Source organism: Oncorhynchus mykiss, chromosome 1 (genome assembly GCF_057628025.1).
Source record: "Oncorhynchus mykiss isolate SJ-2025 chromosome 1, ASM5762802v1, whole genome shotgun sequence".
Lineage (NCBI taxonomy): Eukaryota > Metazoa > Chordata > Actinopteri > Salmoniformes > Salmonidae > Oncorhynchus > Oncorhynchus mykiss.
The window spans coordinates 18798272-18821764 of NC_143022.1; the positions used below are offsets into that span (position 1 = coordinate 18798272).

General features: G+C 40.7%; 1 protein-coding gene across 3 annotated transcripts in view; it reads left to right on the forward strand.

Moving 5' to 3' along the window:
- The first annotated feature begins 768 nt into the window (after nucleotides 1-768).
- arid3a (AT-rich interaction domain 3A) overlaps nucleotides 769-23493 on the forward strand; it is a 60055-nt gene continuing 37330 nt past the window's right edge. For 2 of the 3 annotated variants that reach the window (XM_036956872.2, XM_090194454.1), the window contains exon 1: nucleotides 1150-1431. The gene's annotated coding sequence lies outside the window, so the exon portion shown is untranslated. Of the gene's footprint in view, nucleotides 899-1149; nucleotides 1432-23493 lie in introns of those variants that run through there. The other variant, XM_036956952.2, reaches the window with a different exon arrangement.

Consider the following 23493-nt stretch of genomic DNA (forward strand, 5'->3'; position numbering starts at 1 on the left):
GCCTAATGTTAGTAATGCGTCAGTTAATGTGTTATAAGAAACTAGTAAACTACCATAAATTATTTGTTTTTTTTATTTATTAAATACAGCCAAATATGTAATAGGTAAAGTGTTGATACTGTTTAGAATTAAATTAGGCTTCAATTAGATTCTGTTTATTAATTGTTGTTTATAATAACATATAGCTGCATTGTTGCTGACCTTTGCTGTGTGATTAAAATGCATAATAATAATGATGAATTATGTCATAATAATTACGTCATTTTATTTCCCGAGGAAATTCCACCATTCCACCATAACATTCATTACATGGCAATTTTGATGAGGGGAAAAAGCAAAAGAGTTGGCGAAATTTATAAGCGATAATTATGACGCGTGGTCTCATCATCTTCATTCAGTTTGCTTATTTTGTGTGCTATGAGCATACAGTAGTCAGTAGGGCAGAGTAGGCAACTAGATTCAGCCGCAGGCCAATTTTAGTCAGAGCTGATGGTCGAGGGCCAGAACATAATTATAATAATTTGAACATTGCAAATTGACCACAACTAAGCCCAGAAAGAAATTGTATTTGAAAATTGAGACACGATCACATCTCTTTTTTTATTCGTGGGAATACTCGGCAACACATTTCCTTAATTAAACATAATTTTTTGCTGAATTCCTGGTGATTTTAGTCTTTTTTTATTTATATATATATATATATATATATATATATATATATTTTTTTTTTTTACAAAAATAAATCTACAAAACAAAATAAATCGCTTGTGGGGCTGGTTTTGGCCAATGGGCCGCCAGTTACAGACCCCAGCAGCAGAATATTGGCACCACCCACCTGATGTAGGGTGAAATGGAATCACTCACTACCCAAGGGAACCTCGCCAAAAGCTCAAATGGGGTAGGTAGTCTTTCATTATAATGTCAAGGGACAATCTGCCAAGTTTCATACGTTGAGATGTGCTTAGGGAGAAAATAGTTTCCCTCTTCCTCGAGGTATAGAACACACGTTTCAACATCTCATACATATTTCACCAACATGAAGCTATTATAATACAATGCCATTATTTTCCCCCACACTGACTGCACATATATTTACATTTGCCGACATTCCCTTTGTATGTATAGGTTGGCCCCCAATGATTCAGAGGTAATTTGCATCTGATTGCTGTTTGTCAACCAATGATTTGACTCTACGACCGTGAGCACGCCTTAAATTAGTCAAGATACAATGTAACCTGTGAATCAAGCCATACATTGAAATCGGATTAGATGTGTGCAACGTAATAGAAATACCACAATCAATTGATATCAGTTTACTACTATATATGAAATATACAATCGTTAACCTCCAGAACGCATTAGATTCAGGAGGAAATCAGGAATATTTCTTCCGGTTCCCAAGAATGCAAAAATAAAACGGAAGCTGATTTGGTAAGTATTTTTTTTCTCTTATTGCGACTCGCACGCTCGGTCTGGAATTCATTATACAAGCAGGAGTCTTATCCTGCCTAATGATGTTTTATATGTTCCTGGGATAATTAAGATACGATATCATGTCTGATTCAACTTGACTAATCGGATACAGCCCAATGTGTACATGCCCCTTTTGATATTTAAGAATATGTTTATTTATATATCGCTTTTCATTACACGTTGAATCTCAAAGTCGCTTTAAAAACAAAACAACCAGAAAACTATTTAACAAAACAAAAGTAGGAGGATCTGGCAGTTCTTGGTCGATGGTCTTCCACAGTTTTAGATGATGGGCTGTGCGGAAAGGTAAAATCTTGAGCGGATGGAGCATTGATAGTACAGTACGCAGGGAGTTAGAGACATCTGACAGACAGGCCACGGAGCACTCCATCCGGCACCTCGTTTTCGATGTGCACAGCTCCTCCTCTGTAGGTAGGCTGGATCGTTCACCTGGGTGATGCTTTGGCGGCTGTAAAAGCGCCAGTAAGAACACCACTCTCAGTAGTAGTCCTAAAAAGCCCACTACCAGGGGAGCCTCTGCAACACCTCACACCGCATATGTGGCGATGTGCCAAGTAATGAAATTATCGTTTAGAATGTTGGTTGATTTTGCATTTGCAAATAGTAAAGTACATCACTCATATACTTTATAATATATAAAAAGCTATTTATTATATGTTGTATCGTAGCTTAGTGTGCTATGTTAGGCTACCTGTTGCTCACATTGGGTGTAGGAATTGGGAAGTTGCCAAAAGATTCTGGAAACGGTATTTACGTTTCCTGAAGTCAAATTAAATAGAACTGTCAAGCGTTCAATTGACCTGCTTTTTGTGTTGATGTTGTCCACCACATTTAAGACAATATAGCCTATTTGTCTAGTGAGTCATTTGAGTAGGCTACAGAGTAGCCACAACTCGACTGATAAATACATCATTTTAGTTGCTCATTTCTTGAAACGCATATGATGATCATTCTATATGTGGGCATATATTAGTTTCATGAAAGTTATAAACATAAACAACAATATACCTATTATATTTATCAGTTGAATTACATTAGATGGATTGCATATAATTAATTGGGCCTTTTCAGCATAGCCTTTGAATTTACTTTTTGTAGATATATAAAAGTTGAAAGGGAATGAGGAGCGTCACGTAAAAGGCTTTGCATGGTCAATTTGATCTCTTCAGTTGCCATACAGCTTTTACTGCGATAGAGGCTCTGCAGAAGTCAGGGCATTTATACTTCTTGGGCTTTGATGAGCAGAGGTGTTGTGTATAAATTTTCAAGAAAGGGAGTTTGTGTTTATACTGGACCTCCCGCCCCCACTTGTCGTCAAGCAATCATGTCAATGCGAAGCTACAGTGCCTTGCGAAAGTATTCGGCCCCCTTGAACTTTGCGACCTTTTGCCACATTTCAGGCTTCAAACATAAAGATATAAAACTGTATTTTTTTGTGAAGAATCAACAACAAGTGGGACACAATCATGAAGTGGAACGACATTTATTGGATATTTCAAACTTTTTTAACAAATCAAAAACTGAAAAATTGGGCGTGCAAAATTATTCAGCCCCCTTAAGTTAATACTTTGTAGCGCCACCTTTTGCTGCGATTACAGCTGTAAGTCGCTTGGGGTATGTCTCTATCAGTTTTGCACATCGAGAGACTGAACATTTTTCCCATTCCTCCTTGCAAAACAGCTCGAGCTCAGTGAGGTTGGATGGAGAGCATTTGTGAACAGCAGTTTTCAGTTCTTTCCACAGATTCTCGATTGGATTCAGGTCTGGACTTTGACTTGGCCATTCTAACACCTGGATATGTTTATTTTTGAACCATTCCATTGTAGATCTGGCTTTAAACTTCTTCACAACAGTATCTCGGACCTGCCTGGTGTGTTCCTTGTTCTTCATGATGCTCTCTGCGCTTTTAACGGACCTCTGAGACTATCACAGTGCAGGTGCATTTATACGGAGACTTGATTACACACAGGTGGATTGTATTTATCATCATTAGTCATTTAGGTCAACATTGGATCATTCAGAGATCCTCACTGAACTTCTGGAGAGAGTTTGCTGCACTGAAAGTAAAGGGGCTGAATAATTTTGCACGTCCAATTTTTCAGTTTTTGATTTGTTAAAAAAGTTGGAAATATCCAATAAATATCGTTCCACTTCATGATTGTGTCCCACTTGTTGTTGATTCTTCACAAGAAAATACAGTTTTATATCTTTATGTTTGAAGCCTGAAATGTGGCAAAAGGTCGCAAAGTTCAAGGGGGCCGAATACTTTCGCAAGGCACTGTATATGGATCCCAATTTACAACATTTGGGCGGCGCACGTCGATGCGGTACAGAGCTGATTTGAATAACTGGTTATTAATGTCTTAATTTCATATTAACCAGACAAATATCAATCCAAAACAGACTTTTCTCTCCCTATCATACCCAGCTTCCAAGGCAGTATCTCTACTTATATTTTAGTGCAATTTTATGACACATTTCATGCAACTCTACTTATTTTGCCATGGGGCAGAGTAAAAAAAAAGTTTTACAGCTTATTTACTGCAATTCATCCCATTGGGTAGCCTAGTGGTTAGAGCATTGGACTAGTAACCGAAAGGTTGCAAGTTCTAATCCCCGAGCTGACAAGGTACAAATCTGTCGTTCTGCCCCTGAACAGGCAGTTAACCCACTGTTCCTAGGCCGTCATTGAAAATAAGAATTTGTTCTTAACTGACTTGCCTAGTTAAATAAAGGTACAAATTAAATTGCCATGTTAATGATATCTGCCTGGGGCCATAAGAGACTGGAGCTGGCCCTGATGAAACCATGGTGGATCACTTTGTGCCTGTCCATATTGCAGTGGAGACTCCTCAGAGGAACAAGGGCAGGACCATCCTCCTCATTGAATTTAATTAAAAATATATACACTGCTCAAAAAAATAAAGGGAACACTAAAATAACACATCCTAGATCTGAATGAATGAAATATTCTTATAAAATACTTTTTTCTTTACATAGTTGAATGTGCTGACAACAAAATCACACAAAAATGATCAATGGAAATCCAATTTATCAACCCATGGAGGTCTGGATTTGGAGTCACTCAAAATTAAAGTGGAAAACCACAGTACAGGCTGATCCAACTTTGATGTAATGTCCTTAAAACAAGTCAAAATGAGGCTCAGTAGTGTGTGTGGCCTCCACGTGCCTGTATGACCTCCCTACAACCCCTGGCATACTCCTGATGAGGTGGCGGATGGTCTCCTTAGGGATCTCCTCCCAGACCTGGACTAAAGCGAGCGAGACATGATGTACCAGATGTGCTCAATTGGAGTCAGGTCTGGGGAACGGGTGGGCCAGTCCATAGCATCAATGCCTTCCTCTTGCAGGAACTGCTGACACACTCCAGCCACATGAGGTCTAGCATTGTCTTGCATTAGGAGGAACCCAGGGCCAACCGCACCAGCATATGGTCTCACATGGGGTCTGAGGATCTCATCGCGGTACCAAAATGGCAGTCAGGTTACCTCTGGCGAGCACATGGAGAAATGCCACCCCAAAGAAATGCCACCCCACACCATGACTGACCCACCGCCAAACCGGTCATGCTGGAGGATGTTGCAGGCAGCAGAACGTTCTCCACGGTGTCTCCAGACTGTCACGTCTGTCACATGTGCTCAGTGTGAACCTGCTTTCATCTGTGAAGAGCACAGAGCGCCAGTGGAGAATTTGCCAATCTTGGTGTTCTTTGGCAAATGCCAAACGTCCTGCACGGTGTTGGGCTGTAAGCACAACCCCCACCTGTGGATGTCGGGCCCTCATACCACCAGTCTGTTTCTGACCGTTTGAGCAGACACATGCACATTTGTGGCCTGCTGGAAGTCATTTTGCAGGGCTCTGGCAGTGCTCCTCCTTGCACAAAGGCGGCGGTAGCGGTCCTGCTGCTGGGTTGTTGCCCTCCTACGGCCTCCTCCACGTCTCCTGATGTACTGGCCTGTGTCCTGGTAGCGCCTCCATGCTCTGGACACTACGCTGACAGACACAGTAAACCTTCTTGCCACAGCTCGCATTGATGTGCCATCCTGGATGAGCTGCACTACCTGAGCCACTTGTGTGGGTTGTAGACTCCGTCTCATGCTACCACTAGAGTGAAAGCACCGCCAGCATTCAAAAGTGACCAAAACATCAGCCAGGAAGCATAGGAACTGAGAAGTTGTCTGTGGTCACCACCTGCAGAACCACTCCTTTATTGGGGATGTCTTGCCAATTGCTTATAATTTCCACCTGTTGTCTATTCCATTTGCACAACAGCATGTGAAATTTATTGTCAATCAGTGTTGCTTCCTAAGTGGACAGTTTGATTTCACAGAAGTGTGATTGACTTGGAGTTACATTGTGTTGTTTAAGTGTTCCCTTTATTTTTTTGAGCAGTGTATTTTTAAACATTTAGAAAGTTCTCCTTTTTAGATAAAACTATACTAAATATAATCACATCACCAAATAATTGATTAAAACACTGTTTTGCAATGAAGGTCTACAGTAGCTTCAACCGCACTCTGTAGTGCACTCTGCACCATGGTGTAGGACAGCTAGCTTCCGTCCTCCTCTGGGTACATTGACTTCAGTCCAAAATCTAGGAGGCTCATGCCTTCCATAGACTTTCACAGTAATTATGACAACTTCCAGAGGAAGTTGTCCACCCAATCAAAGGAGTAGAGAATTATCATTTGTACTGAATGGATAAGCTACAGTTAGCTAGCACTGCAGTGCATAAAATGTGGTGAGTAGTTGACTCGAGAGAGAAAGACAATAGTTGAACAGTTTTGAACAAATTAATTTCTTCAAAAATGAAGAAGAAGCAATATAAACTGCTTACTGACTATACACTGTAAAGTTACTGCATGATTGTAGTGGGTTTACTAACATGTTAGTTCTGTTGACTATGATGTTACTTTAGCTAATATAGTGACAACGATGTGACAACGGCTTGGAAGGTTTGTTTTGAATGGTCACATTCAGATTCAGAGAATTTTAATGTGCTCAGAGAGGCAATTCATTTTGCAGAAGCTGATGTGTTGTGCATTGAAGTCCACAAACGAAAGGACAAGGTGAGAGGAGGAGAGCGCATAGCAGGAATACAACGTACAGTGGGGCAAAAAAGTATTTAGTCAGCCACCAATTGTGCAAGTTCTCCCACTTAAAAAGATAGATCCCACAGTTGATTTCTTCAAACCAAGCTGCTTACCTATTGCAGATTCAGTCTTCCCAGCCTGGTGCAGGTCTACAATTTTGTTTCTGGTGTCCTTTGACAGCTCTTTGGTCTTGGCCATAGTGGAGTTTGGGAGTCTGACTGTTTGAGGTTGTGGACAGGTGTCTTTTATACTGATAACAAGTTCAAACAGGTGCCATTAATACAGGTAACGAGTGGAGGACAGAGGAGCCTCTTAAAGAAGAAGTTACAGGTCTGTGAGAGCCAAAAATCTTGCTTGTTTGTAGGTGACCAAATACTTATTTCCCACCATAATTTGCAAATAAATTCATTAAAAAATCCTACAATGTCATTTTCTGGATTTTTTTCTAATTTTGTCTGTCATAGTTGAAGTGTACCTATGATGAAAATTACAGGCCTCTCTCATCTTTTTAAGTGGGAGAACTTGCACAATTGGTGGCTGACTAAATACTTTTTTGCCCCACTGTATATCAACATAACCTGAAAGGCTGCTCAGCAAGGAAGAAGCCACTGTTCCAAAACCACCATTAAAAAGCCAGACTACGGTTTGGGGACAAAGATTGTACTTTTTGGAGAAATGTCCTCTGGTCTGATGAAACAAAAATAGAACTGTTTGGCCATAATGAACATCGTTATGTTTGGAGGAAAAAAGGGGAGGCTTGCAAGCGAAGAACACCTTGCCAACCGTGAAGCACAGGGGTGGCAGCAGCATGTTGTGGGGGTGCTTTGCTGCGGGAGGGACTGGTGCACTTCACAAAATAGATGGCATCATGAGGATGGAAAATTATGTGTATATATTGAAGCAACATCTCAAGACATCAGTCAAATTAAAGCTTGGTCACAAATGGGTCTTCCAAATGGACAATGATCCCAAGCATACTTCCAAAGTTGTGGCAAAATGACTTAAGGACAACAAAGTCAAGGTATTGGAGTGGCCATCACAAGGCCCTGACCTCAATCCTATAGAAAATTTGTGGGCAGAACTGAAAAAGCGTGTGCGAGCAAGGAGGCCTGCAAACATGACTCAGTTACACCAGCTCTGTCAGGAGGAATGGGCCAAAATTCACCCAACTTATTGTGGGAAGCTTGTGGAAGGCTACCCGAAATGTTTGACCCAAGTTAAACAATTTAAAGGCAATGCTACCAAATACTAATTGAGTGTATGTAAACTTCTGACCCACTGGGAATGTGAAATACAAGCTGAAATAAATACATTTTCTCCACTATTACTCTGACATTTCACATTCTTAAAATAAAGTGGTGATCCTAACTGACCTAAGACAGGGAATTTTTACTAGCATTAAATGTCAGGAATTGTGAAAAACTGAGTTTAAATGTATTTGGCTAAGGTGCATGTACACTTCCGACTTCAACTGTATATTGAGCATTCAAGACACAATGTTTATAAATAAAGGGAGGAGCCAGAAATATTTTCCACAATGGAAAGATCAGCTAACTCCTCGGCTTTCTAGAAAAAGCCATTATCTCTAAACTACACTATGTACAAACGTCCCTTTTTCAGTACCCTGTCTTTCAAAGATAATTCATAAAAATCCAAATAACTTCACAGATCCTCATTGTAAAGGATTTAAACACTGTTTCCCAGGCTTGTTCAATGAACCATAAACAATTAATGAACATGCACCTGTGGAACGGTCGTTAAGATACTAACAGCTTACAAGCAATTAAGGTCACAGTTATGAAAATGGAGTCCTTTCCAATGGACTCTGAAAAACGGCAAAAGAAAGATGCCCAGGGTCCCTGCTCATCTGCGTGAACGTGCCTTAGGCATGCTGCAAGGAGGCATGAGGACTGCAGATGTGGCCAGGGCAATAAATTGCAATGTCCATACAGAGGCCTGTACTCTGGAGCGGGATCGATTTGGAGGTGGAGGGTCCGCATGGTCTGGGGCGGTGTGTCACAGCATCATCGGACTGAGCTTGTTGTCATTGCTGGCAATCTCAACGCTGTGCGTTACAGGGAAGACATCCTCCTCCCTCATGTGGTACCCTTCCTGCAGGCTCATCCAGACATGACTCTACTGCATGACAATGCCAACAGCCATACTGCTTGTTCTGTGCGTGATTTCCTGCAAGACAGGAATGTCAGTGTTATGCCATGGCCAGCGAAGAGCCTGGATCTCAATCCCATTGAGCACATGTGGGACCTGTTGGATCGGAGGGTGAGGGCTAGGGCCATTCCCCCCAGAAAGGTCCGGGAACTTTCAGGTGCCTTGGTGGAAAAGTGGGGTAACATCTCACAGGAAGAATTGGCAAATCTGGTGCAGTCCATGAGGAGGAGATGCACTGCAGTACTTAATGCAGCTGGTGGCCACACCATCTACTGACTGTTACTTTTGATTTTGACCCCTTCTTTGTTCAGGGACACATTATTCAATTTCTGTTAGTCACATGTATGTGGAATTTGTTCAGTTTATGTCTCAGTTGTTGAATCTTGTTATGGTCATACAAATATTTACACATGTTAAGTTTGCTGAAAATAAATGCAGTTGACAGTGAGGACGTTTCTTTTTTTGCTGAGTTTATAATAAATGGCACATGTAAAACCATCAGTACCTGCTTGTTTCCTACTCACAATTTCAGTTATACTACAAAAGCGCTCCCTTGGTGAGCCCAGCTTGGACTCTGAGCACATTCCAAACATAATTTCCTGTATACAACAACAGTGGCCAGCAGTAACGTAAACTCTGCCTTAACAAGGCATGTTATTCATTAGACTGCATTCATTATGCAAAGACATCAGGGTTTTAAGACCTGAACTTGATCTCCTACCATACGTTTATAATCCACAGAGGTCCAATCACTGAGCAAATCCCCCTTTTCTTAAAGAGGCCTCATTGCAGGCAAATAAGGAAAATGGCCCTCCATTGGAAAAGGGATGTGTATGGGATGCTGAGTTACAGTATGCTATGAATCAGTGGCGGTCAGAGCCGTTTAAGATGAGGGAGAACGATTTTGTTTTTTTCATGAGCATGGCCTTATTTCTATTACAGCATATTAAATGACTGACATTGATATTCTGTTCACCCAGTTCAATGTAACATAAATAGGTTTAGGCTAATACATGATACTAGAATTTTCCCTTCATGAGGTTTCTAGAACCTAGTTGTACGAAATACAATTTTCCAACCTAGGTGCACACAGGTCGAGAGAAGAAATGTAGGTGACAGACAGTGACACATGGACAGAGAGAGACACATTCAATACCGCCTTGCACACTCTTGCCTGCATCTAGCTGATCAAGGGTATGATCATTAGTCCAACAGAAATGTTTTTCAACAGAATCGGCAGAATGACTTACACCTCTAATCAGGCGTAAAAACAGTTCACTTTCATAGCAGCTACAGTGGGGCAAAAAAATATTTAGTCAGCCACCAATTGTGCAAGTTCTCCCACTTAAAAAGATGAGAGAGGCCTGTAATTTTCATCATAGGTACACTTCAACTATGACAGACAAAATGAGAAAAAAAATCCAGAAAATCACATTGTAGGATTTTTAATTAATTTATTTGCAAATTATGGTGGAAAATAAGTATTTGGTCAATACCAAAAGCTTATCTCAATACTTTGTTATATACCCTTTGTTGGCAATGACAGAGGTCAAATGTTTTCTGTAAGTCTTCACAAGGTTTTCACACACTGTTGCTGGTATTTTAGCCCATTCGGTGTGTTTGAGATCATTGTCATGCTGAAAGACCCAGCCACGTTTCATCTTCAATGCCCTTGCTGATGGAAGGAGGTTTTCACTCAAAATCTCACGATACATGGCCCCATTCATTCTTTCCTTTACACTGATCAGTCGTCCTGGTCCCTTTGCAGAAAAACAGCCCCAAAGCATGATGTTTCCACCCCCATGCTTCACAGTAGGTATGGTGTTCTTTGGATGCAACTCAGCATTCTTTGTCCTCCAAACACGACGAGTTGAGTTTTACCAAAAATATCTATTTTGGTTTCATCTGACCATATGACATTCTCCCAATCTTCTTCTGGATCATCCAAATGCTCTCTAGCAAACTTCAGACGGGCCTGGACATGTACTGGCTTAAGCAGGGGGACACGTCTGGCACTGCAGGATTTGAGTCCCTGGCGGCGTAGTGTGTTACTGATGGTAGGCTTTGTTACTTTGGTCCCAGCTCTCTGCAGGTCATTCACTAGGTCCCCCCGTGTGGTTCTGGGATTTTTGCTCACCGTTCTTGTGATCATTTTGACCCCCTGGGGTGAGATCTTGCGTGGAGCCCCAGATCGAGCGAGATTATCAGTGGTCTTGTATGTCTTCCATTTCCTAATAATTGCTCCCACAGTTGATTTCTTCAAACCAAGCTGCTTACCTATTGCAAACACAGGCAAAATATGGGAAAAAAATCAGTTTTTTTTGTGTGTTTTTTTTCTCACCTTTATTTAACCAGGTAGGCTAGTTGAGAACAAGTTCTGATTTGCAACTGCGACCTGGCGAAGATAAAGCAAAGCAGTGTGACACAGACAACAACACAGAGTTACACATGGAGTAAACAATAAACATGCCAATAACACAATAAACAAGTCAATGACCCAGTAGAAAAAATAAAGTCTATATACAGTGTGTGCAAAAGGCATGAGGGGGTAGGCAATAAATAGGCCATAGGAGCGAATAATTACAATTTAGCAGATTAACACTGGAGTGATAAATGAGCAGATGAGGATGTGCAAGTAGAGATACTGGTGTGCAAAAGAGCAGCAAAGTAAATAAAATAAAAACAGTATGTGGATGAGGTAGGTAGATTGGGTGGGCTATTTACAGATGGACTATGTACAGCTGCAGCGATCGGTTAGCTGTTCAGATAGTTTATGTTTAAAGTTAGTGAGGGAAATAAAAGTCTCCAACTTCAGCGATTTTTGCAATTCGCTTCAGTCACTGGCAGCAGAGAACTGTAAGAAAAGGCGGCCAAATGAGGTGTTGGCTTTGGGGATGATCAGTGAGATATACCTGCTGGAACGTGTGCTACGGGTGGGTGTTGTTATCGTGATCAGTGAACTGAGATAAGGCGGAGCTTTACCTAGCATAGACTTTTATAGATGACCTGGAGCCAGTGGGTCTGGCGACGAGTATGTAGGGAGGGCCAGCCGACTAGAGCATACAGGTCGCAGTGGTGGGTGGTAGAAGGTGATTTGGTAACAAAACGGATGGCACTCTGATAGACTGCATCCAGTTTGCTGAGTAGAGTGTTGGAAGCTATTTTGTAGATGACCTCACCGACCTCACCGGATCGGTAGGATAATCAGTTTTACTAGGGTAAGTTTGGCGGCGTGAGTGAAGGAGGCTTTGTTGCGAAATAGAAAGCCGATTCTAGATTTGATTTTGGATTGGAGATGTTTAATATGAGTCTGGAAGGAGAGTTTACAGTCTAGCCAGACACCTAGGTATTTATAGTTGTCCACATATTCTAGGTCGGAACGTCCAGGGTGGTGATGCTAGTCGGGCAGACGGTTGCGGGCAGCAACGGTTGAAAAGCATGCATTTGGTTTTACTAGCTTTTAAGTGCAGTTGGCGGCCACGGAAGGAGTGTTGTATGGCATTGAAGCTCGTTGTGTTTTTATCAAAACGTAAATATCTCAATGTGGTTGAGTTTATATCAGTTTTAGCTGTTGTGACAACTCTAGAAATGACATGCGTAAAAATATTGTTACTGTCCAATCTCACATTTACATTTTAGTCATTCTTATCCAGGGCAATTTACAGGAATTAGGGTTAAGTACCTTGCTCAAGGGCACATGGAAAGATGTTTTTACCTAGTCAGCTTGGGGATTTGAATCCGCGACCTTTCGGTTACTGGCCCACTGCTCTTAAGGGCTAGGCTATCTACCTCTATCTCTACAGTGAAATTACAGTTCTACTTGTGTGAAATAGGACAAATTATAAACACCCACCCCAAAATTATAATAATAACTAGATTAACTTTAAAAGTTAAGTTGTGGGGCTTGCTAAAGCTCTTTGAAGTATTTTTGTGGTAGTGGTAGAAGTTTAAAACATTTTACTTTGAAACTTTTTTGCTTTAAATATTAAAGTATCTAAGTAAAACTTTATCGTAGTAGTAGTATTTCTGGTGACTGGTTATAGTTGAAAAAGAAGGTCGATCAAAAGTTAAGATAGCCTGAACATAAAGTTGGTTCGCTGTATCTAGCTTGAATGGTTCAAGAGTTACTGTTGGTGGGTTATTTTATTGAAATGTATGCAAAATAATATAGTTATAGTTGATTTTTTTTAAATCAGAATTTTAAGTTAGGATAGCCTGAACATGTGAAAGTTGGTTTGGTGTCTGTTGCTTGTTCAGTAGGGGTCAGTAGTTGTGGTCAGTATTTGTGGTATTTAGTGATCAATAGTTGTGGTCAGTAGTTTTGTGGTTATGGTCATAAATTGTTGTGGTCACTCGATGTGGTCAGAAGTTGTGTGGTTGTGGTCACAAGTTTTGTGGTTTTGGTCATAAGTTGTTGTTGTGGCCACTCGATGTGTTCAGAAGTTGTGTGGTCAGCAGTTGTGTGGTTGTGGTCAGTAGTTGTGTAGTCAGAAGTTCTGTGGTTGTGTTATGGTCAGTTGTTGTGTGGTTGTGGTCACTAGATGTGGTAAGCAGTTGTTTGGTTGTTTTCAGAAGTTGTGTTGTCAGTAATTGTGTAGTTGTGGTCAGAGGTTGTGGTCAGCAGTTGAGTTGGTCAGTAGTTGTGTGGTCGAAAGTTATGTGGTTGTGGTCACTAGATGTGGTAAGCAACTGTGTGGTTGTGTTCAGGAGTTGTGTGGTTGTGGTCAGAAGTTGTGGTTGGTAATTGTGGTCTGTGGTTGTGGTCAGAAGTAGGGCTGTGGTGGTCACGAAATTTCATCAGCCGGTGATTATCAAGCAAATAACTGTCGGTCTCACTGTAATTGACCGTTAATTAAGCATCTCCACACATAAATCCATGTCTAATAAATCCATGTAATTAGCCTACACCTTCACAATAAATACATTATTTATTTTAGACGGGTCTAAAGAAGCATGATATGAAGAAAATGTAGTCTATTTCAGAAGAAAAGAATAGCATACTCTGAGTTGTCCTTATGTTAGGTCCTGATGTGGCTATGCCAAATGGCTGTGGGATACACTAGTTCATTAATTAAGCAAACAAGATTTGCTTATAATTCAGTGGCATTATTTTATAGTTTAAAGAATACAATTGAACAAATCTATTCTGTGATGAGCGATTAACAAAGAAATAGGTACTCGTATATACTTAATTTCGAAATCCTAATTTAAAATGCAGACCACAATGGGCGCCTCTTTAGCATCTGCGTGGCCAGGCGCTAAAATAGAAATAGGTTCTATTTGTGACGCTCAACACTCTGCAAGTCCGGCCTCTCCCATCTCCTCGTTGGTCTTTAGGAGCATATACCCACATGGGTGATTGAAAGGTGAACTGACATCCACACTCCAGTCCTTTGTAGTAATGCACAGTAAAGTTGGTTGCCAACCGCCAAAGAAGTAAAAAAGAAGCCTGAGGAAGGAGGAGAGATGACAAAACGGTAAACCAAATTCCTTTCTCATCTGTGGATTAATTGTTGGAGTAGAGGACCTTGTGCATTTCAGGTAAAATAACAACTCAATGTCTATATCCCAGGACAAATTAGCTAGCAACAGCAAGCTAGCTAGTTAAATTGCCATAATTGTTTAATTATTTTCGACCTGTCTCCAAATTAATATAATTGGTTCAGAGTTTGTTTTGATATTTCAACCTGCGTGTCCTAATCGTGTCTGGTTTTGGGGTACAAAATCAACATGCGCGCGATGGCGCACGCAGGCGCACGCAGGCGCATGTCCGGTTTAGTCAGCGTGTAACTTTAGTTGTTCTACAAACGTTGGGCTATATGTTTTGATTTTGAATACATTGTAAGGCTGAATGATGAGACTCTAATGATGATTTGAAAAAAGTTGCTTGAAAGGCATGAGCTCTGCTTTGTTTTTTTTGCGCAGGCTGTACACACTTCAATAGTCTCTCATTCATAATTTGACAAGCACTTAATATGCCTTGAATTTCACGGCGGCATCCCGTCTGGCCGTAATGCACCCTAAAAAAATCCATGCCTTTTGCGGCCCTGAGTGCTGCGCATTCCGAAGCTACTCTCACTCACATGGCTCTCTGTCACATGATCGGGTCTTTCTCGCAGGCTACAAGTAAAGACAGACACATCGGGGACGCAACTGCACGTGTCCTTATCCAAATTCGAGGTGTATGTTGAAGATATTGGAAGAACTGTCCACATTTTACTTTTCATCAGCCAACAAGATGAGTAGGCCTAACGAACAGCAAAACCACTAGCCTATGTCAATCTACTATCCCCCATAGTACAAAAGTCGACCTATTCTGTCCTAGAAATAAATATTCCAAACATAGTCTGTGACAGTTGTGGGATGCGATAGATCCCAAGTGAATACAACCACTAGCATAAAAAAAACTTTAAAAAAAAAATGTTGATAAACTATTAGGCTATTTCTTCACATTATAAGTGCAGCAATGCACACATGGTAGTAGGCTATAAGCACAAATGTTCCATTAGTGGAAAACACCATTATCAAAAGTGACCGCAAATGCAATTATGCATGTAATGCTTTTATTATAAAGGTGCATTTTTATGGTGAAAATGATGTTCCCCAAACTTGAAATTCACACGCTGCTTATGTATGTCAGTTAGGCTCTACACCCCTTGTAAAGCGGATTAATGTGCTTAATTTTAAGAAGTTATTTGGCCACTTTAGTTGTGATACAAACCTTATTAAACATATAGGCATATGGGCAAGGCTACTTGAGGTGTGCGTTTATGATTAGAAAAAGTTGCAAAAAAAGACATTGTTTCTTACGCTGGACATACAGTGCGGCAAAAAAGTAGTTAGTCAGCCACCAATTGTGCAAGTTCTCCCACTTAAAAAGATGAGAGAGGCCTGTAATTTTCATCATAGGTACACTTCAACTATGACAGACAAAATGAGGAAAAAAAATCCAGAAAATCACATTATAGGATTTTTTATGAATTTATTTGCAAATTATGGTGGAAAATATGTATTTGGTCACCTATAAACAAGCAAGATTTCTGGCTCTCACAGACCTGTAACTTCTTCTTTAAGAGGCTGCTCTGTCCTCCACTCGTTACCTGTATTAATGGCACCTGTTTGAACTTGTTATCAGTATAAAAGACACTATGGCCAAGACCAAAGAGCTGTCAAAGGACACCAGAAACAAAATTGTAGACCTGCACCAGGCTGGGAAGACTGAATCTGCAATAGGTAAGCAGCTTGGTTTGAAGAAATCAACTGTGGGAGCAATTACTAGGAAATGGAAGACATACAAGACCACTGATAATCTCGCTCGATCTGGGGCTCCACGCAAGATCTCACCCCGTGGGGTCAAAATGATCAGAAGAACAGTGAGCAAAAATCCCAGAACCACACGGGGGGACCTAGTGAATGACCTGCAGAGAGCTGGGACCAAAGTAACAAAGCCTACCATCAGTAACACACTACGCCACCAGGGACTCAAATCCTGCAGTGCCAGACGTGTCCCCCTGCTTAAGCCAGTACATGTCCAGGCCTGTCTGAAGTTTGCTAGAGAGCATTTGGATGATCCAGAAGAAGATTGGGAGAATGTCATATGGTCAGATGAAACCAAAATAGATATTTTTGGTAAAACTCAACTCGTCGTGTTTGGAGGACAAAGAATGCTGAGTTGCATCCAAAGAACACCATACCTACTGTGAAGCATGGGGGTGGAAACATCATGCTTTGGGGCTGTTTTTCTGCAAATGGACCAGGACGACTGATCCGTGTAAAGGAAAGAATGAATGGGGCCATGTATCGTGAGATTTTGAGTGAAAACCTCCTTCCATCAGCAAGGGCATTGAAGATGAAACGTGGCTGGGTCTTTCAGCATGACAATGATCCCAAACACACCGCCGGGCAACGAAGGAGTGGCTTCGTAAGAAGCATTTCAAGGTCCTGGAGTGGCCTAGCCAGTCTCCAGATCTCAACCCCATAGAAAATCTTTGGAGGGAGTTGAAAGTCCGTGTTGCCCAGCAACAGCCCCAAAACATCACTGCTCTAGAGGAGATCTAGATGAGATCTGCATGGAGGAGTGGGCCAAAATACCAGCAACAGTGTGTGAAAACCTTGTGAAGACTTACAGAAAACGTTTGACCTCTGTCATTGCCAACAAAGGGTATATAACAAAGTATTGAGATAAACTTTTGTTATTGACCAAATACTTATTTTCCACCATAATTTGCAAATAAATTCATAAAAAATCCTACAATCCTACAATGTATCCATAGCAACTGTTACGTTTAGGCTGCTCAATGATGACACAGAGACGTCAGCTAGCAACTTTCACTCTAAACTCCGATAAACAGCTGTAACTTTTTATTGGTTGGAGCTATTCCTAATCTGCTTTATCCAATCGGAGGGGTACAGCCCATTCTTCTCTTTAGAGACAAGCAAACTGTTTTACAGGAGTTTTATTGAATCCGTATTGATGTTCTCGATGATGGAGTGGTTTGGCAATCTTAATGTTTGCAACAAAAATAGTTTGGACAGGGTGGTTAAGGTGGCCAGCAAGATCATCGGTGTGCAAAAGGCACAGCACTCAGTGACATTCAGAACGCAGGTGGTGAGGAGAGTTGACAGTATCTTAGGCTGTCCTGATCACCCCCTCCTTGACAATTTTGAGCTTCTCCCCTGAGGTCATCGTTTTAGACTTCCCAAACTCAATAGCAACAGATACAATAACTATTTTATCCCACATACCATGAACTTTCTGAATCTGCACACGAAATGAAATGTCTATTGCTGCACTTTTGCACAATGATTGCTCCTTTTTATCCGTCTCTCTGTTTCATGTTATGTGTATATCAGTTGTATGGTCGTCACTGTTTTTAATGTTTGTTGTTGTTTTTTACCCTGACTGCAGAACAAATTTCCCAATTGGAACAATAAAGATGAGTTATTTAGAGCACGGAGCATGATCCTGGAAAAGGATGATGAAGCTAGTAAACATGCTAACATACAGTAAATTTGTGCTTTAATATGAACTAAATACTGCACTATGACCCACAAAACTAATTTGCTAGATTCATGATAGCGTTGTTAGACAAAGCAAGGAAAGTGAACTTGAAAACGTGATGTTTTGACTGTTCAAAAGTTTGGGGTCACGTACAAATTTCCTTGTTTTTGAAAGAAAACCTTTTTTTTGTCCATTTAAAATAACATCAAATTGATTAGAAATATAGTGTGGACATGGTTAATGTTGTAAATGACTATTGTAGCTGGAAACTGCAGATTTTTAAGGGAATATCTACATAGGCGTACTTAGGCCCATTGTCAGCAACCATCACTCCTGTGTTCCAATGCCACGTTGTGTTAGCTAATCCAAGTTTATCATTTTAAAAGGCTAATTGATCATTAGAAAACCCTTTTTCAAGTATGTTAGCTCAGCTGAAAACTGTTGTTCTGATTTAAGAAGCAATAAAACTGGCATTCTTTAGACTAGTTGTGTATCTGGCGCATCAGCATTTGTGGGTTCGATTACAGGCTTATTGGAATTTGCAGCTGTTGTTGGTAAATACTTAATCTGCTAGCTTCTGACATGATTTACTGCAGCTAGAAAGAGAGTAGTTGATGGGTTACTAAAACAGCTCTATCTACAGTTTGGTAGACACTACTCCTAATCCGTTTTTCAGATTGACAAGCAAACATGTTTTTATCTGACTTGTTAGGTTAGTCGTCAAAATGGTGGTTGTTTGAAAAATTTTGGCAGAAAATGTGTTTTAGCAATACAGTTACTAAAACAGCTGTACCGTAAGATCTGTAGTGAATGTTTTGGTTCCACAAACAGATATGAATAGCAGAGAAGTAGAGGAAGATTTCATACCCTAACTTTTTGTCTAAATTGTTGGGGTAGTGGTCAAAACGGCAGTTGTTTGCAAAAAAGTTACAGAAAATGTTGATGTGGTTACTCAAACAGCTGTAACTTTTATCAGAATATAATTTTTGGTCCAAGTATTTTTGGTCTGAAATTCTCCATGTTATTCAGGACATCACAGGTATTATTATTCAACTAGACCCATGTCATCTCCTTCTTGGTATTGTTCCTGTGGATATACTCCAATCCTCTCCATTTAAATTGATAGATTATCTTTCAGTAGCAGAAAGGAAATAAATGTGTAACAAAATGCTGGAAAAATAATCATGCACCCTCAAAAGATATGTGGTTAGGTCTATACGGGGAACTTGCTGACTTGGAGAGAATTACATCAATCTTGCAACATAGGCAGCATAGGTGTCTGGTTAGTACATATCCTACTGGTCTTATTCTGTCATTTTTTTCCTGTTATTTTTCTTTGGCTTTATACAAATTGTATTCTTATTTAGACTCTTGAAAGATTTTTTGTAAAAAACAGCAAAGATATATTGTGTATTTATGGTACATGTTCATTATGTGCTCTTGAATAAACATTAATGGTTCAAACGGCAGATTTGAGTAGCAGAGAAGTAGACGATGATGTAAACGCTCAAACTTTTTTCTAAGTTGTTGCAAAGTGGTCAAAGTAGCTGATTTGTGTCAAAAGTTGTATTATTGCATTTACAGAGAATGTCAGTTGGAAGTGATGATGTCACAATAGGGAGCTTTAGAATTTTGAGAAAATGCCATAACAAGCAGATGGAGGACAAAAAAATAAAAAATAACGTAAAAAGTATAAAATATATTAAAGGTTGTCTACAAGCAACTCGAGTGAGACCATTCCACACATTATAATGTTTGAACGGCATTTCTAGCTTAAACGGTGTAGGTCGAGTAGCGTGCTAAAAAAGAAGAAGAAGAAGTACCGTATGTTGAAGATTGAAGCTGGGGTTTTGCTGCACAAAAGTGTAATTGGTTTCTCATATCACAAAGGTTGACAGTCCTATCTAAATCCACTTAACTTTGCTGAATTACATCCCATGATATTTGCAAAACATTCATAGCAGATAAGTCTTTTTTTATTTAACAGTTAAGAACAAATTCTAATTTACAATAACGGCCTACCAGGGAACAGTGGGTTAACTGCCTTGTTCAGGGGCAGAACAACAGATCTTGTCAGCTCGGGGGATTCGATCCAACAACATTTCGGTTACTGGCCTAATGCTCTAACCACCCCGAAGTAACCAATTTGAATAAGCCTGCTCAGAGTTATGTCAAGAAGTAACGGTAACCACAAGGCCAATGAAATAAGTATTTGTTTTAAAATAAGATTCTGTCAAATACTCTAGGCTTGAACTGAGAGCTTTATTTGTAGTGATCATACTGTCATAATCTTGTTGCTCAGATTTGCTACTATAAATGGACATGCGGGCTCCTGTTGTCTTCAATACGTTTAATATCGTATGTCATCTTCTATTACTATTGTGTGTGTCTGGTTCCCACCTGCCTGCCTGTAAACTTCACTCTAGTTTCCTTGACATTTTAAGGGGGAAGTGTTGTGAGTTTGCTCGTTTTCAGCTGTTGCTTTGCCAAAACCCAAATTCCTAAGTGTCTTCCTGGCATGGAAGCATTTTCTGTTTCTCCTGACAAAAAAATAAGAAAATCACTACATCACTCTTTTAGTCTGAGACATGGGGGAATCCCGGCCTGCTGATAGTGACATACTGTAGGTGGAATGGAGCCTTGGTCAGGATCTTACTGTGGGTTGTCACTAGTTACCACAGCCACAAAGTAATAAACCCTGCCTATTTTTACAATTTATCTTCTTAATCTGATTTTAAACCTAACCTTAACCACACTGCTAACCTTATGAATAATCTTAAATAAAGACTAAAAAGCTCATTTTTGTTTTTATGAATTAGTACAATATAGCCAATTTTAACTGTGGCTGTGGTAACTAGTGGAAACCCTTACTGTGGGAAGAGCCATGTCATTTGTCCACCAATAAAATAAAATGTATTTATGTAGCCCTTCTTAGATCAGCTGATATCTCAAAGTGCTATACAAAACCCCAAACAGCAAGCAATGCAGGTGTAGAAGCACAGTGGCTAGGAATAACTCCCTAGAAAGGCCAAAACCTAGGAAGAAACCTAGAGAGGAACCAGGCTATGAGGGGTGGCCAGTATTCTTCTGGCTGTGCCGGGTGGAGATTATAACAGAACATGGCCAAGATGTTCAAATGTTCATAAATGACCAGCATGGTCAAATAATAATAATCACAGTAGTTGTCGAGGGTGCAACAGGTCAGTTGGCTATTCATAGCTGATCATTGAAAGTATCTCTACCGGTCCTACTGTCTCTAGAGAGTTGAAAACAGCAGGTAGCATGTCCGGTGAACAGGTCAGGGTCAGGAGACACTGTGGCCCCATCCGATGATACCCCCGGACAGGGCAGGATATAAGCCCACCCACTTTGCTAAAGCACAGCCCCCACACCACTAGAGGGATATCTTCAAACACCAACTTACCATCCTGAGACAAGGCAGAGTATAGCCCACAAAGATCTCCCCCACGGCACAACCCAAGAAGGGGGGCACCAACCCAGACAGGAAGACCAAGTCAGTGACTCAACCAACTCAAGTGACGCACCCCTCCTAGGGATGGCATGGAAGAGCACCAGTAAGCCAGTGACTCAGCCCCTGTAATCGGGTTAGAGGCAGAGAATCCCAGTGGAGAGAGGGGAACCGGCCAGGCAGAGACAGCAAGGGTGGTTCGTTGCTCCAGTGCCTTTCCGTTCACCTTCACACTCCTGGGCCAGACTACACTCAATCATAGGACCTACTGAAGAGATGAGTCTTCAATAAAGACTTAAAGGTTGAGACCGAGTCTGCGTCTCTCACATGGGTAGGCAGACCATTCCATAAAAATTGAGCTCTATAGGAGAAAACCCTCCCTTCAGCTGTTTGCTTAGAAATTCTAGGGACAACTAGGAGGCCTGCGTCTTGTGACCGTAGCGTACGTGTAGGTATGTACGGCAGGACCAAATCAGAGAGATAGGTAGGAGCAAGCCCATGTAATGCTTTGTAGGTTAGCAGTAAAACATTGAAATCAGCCCTTGCCTTGACAGGAAGCCAGTGTAGGGAGGCTAGCACTGGAGTAATATGATCAAATTTTTTGGTTCTAGTCAGGATTCTAGCAGCCATATTTAGCACTAACTGAAGTTTATTTAGTGCTTTATCCGGGTAGCCGGAAAGTAGAGCATTGCAGTAGTCTAACCTAGAAGTGACAAGCATGGATAAATTTTTCTGCATCATTTTTGGACAGAAAGTCTCAGATTTTTGCAATGTTACGTAGATGGAAAAGAGCTGTCCTTGAAACAGTCTTGATATGTTCTTCAAAAGAGAGATCAGGGTCCAGAGTAACGCTGAGGTCCTTTACAGTTGTATTTGAGACGACTGTACAACCATTAAGATTACTTGTCAGATTCAACAGAAGATCTCTTTGTTTCTTGGGATCTAGAACAAGCATCTCTGTTTTGTCCGAGTTTAAAAGTAGAAAGTTTGCAGCCATCCACTTCCTTATGACTGAAACACATGCTTCTAGCGAGGGCAATTTTGGGGCTTCACCATGTTTCGTTGAAATGTACAGCTGTGTGTCATCTGTATAGCAGTGAAAGTTAACATTATGTTTTTGAATGACATCCCCAAGAGGTAAAATATATAGTGAAAACAATAGTGGTCCTAAAACAGAACATTGAGGAACACCGAAATTTACAGTTGATTTGTCAGAGGACTAACCATTCACAGAGACAAACTGATATCTTTCCGACAGATAAGATCTAAACCAGGCCAGAACCTGTCCGTGTAGACCAATTTGGGTTTCCAATCTCTCCAAAAGAATGTGGTGATCGATGGTATCAAAAGCAGCACTAAGGTCTAGGAACACGGGGACAGATGCAGAGCCTCGGTCTGATGCCATTAAAAGGTAATTTACCACCTTCACAAGTGCAGTCTATGATGGGGTCTAAAACCAGACTGAAGCATTTCTTATACATTGTTTGTCTTCAGGAAGGCAGTGAGTTACTGCGCAACAGCCTTTTCTAAAATTTTTGAGAGGAATGGAAGATTCGATATAGGCCGATAGTTTTTTATATTTTCTGGGTCAAGGTTTGTTTTTTTCAAGAGAGGCTTTATTACTGCCACTTTTAGTGAGTTTAGTACACATCCGGTGGATAGAGAGACGTTTATTACGTTCAACATAGGAGGGCCAAGCACAAGAAGCAGCTCTTTCAGTAGTTTAGTTGGAATAGGGTCCAGTATGCAGCTTGAAGGTTTAGAGGCCATGATTATTTTCATCATTGTGTCAAGAGATATAGTACTAAAACACTTGAGTGTCTCTCTTGATCCTAGGTCCTGGCAGAGTTGTGCAGACTGAGGACAACTGAGCTTTGAAGGAATACGCAGATTTAAAGAGGAGTCCGTAATTTGCTTTCTAATAATCATGATCTTTTCCTCAAAGAAGTTCATGAATTTATTACTGCTGAAGTGAAAGCCATCCTCTCTTGGGGAATGCTGCTTTTTTGTTAGATTTACGACAGTATCAAAAAGGAATTTCGGATTGTTCTTATTTTCCTGAATTAAATTGGAAAAATAGGATGATCGAGCAGCAGTAAGGGCTCTTCGATACTGCACGGTACTGTCTTTCCAAGCTAGTCGGAAGACTTCCCGTTTGGTGTGGCGCCATTTCCGTTCCAATTTTCTGGAAGCTTGCTTCAGAGCTCGGCTCTTTTCTGTATACCAGGGAGCTAGTTTCTTATGAG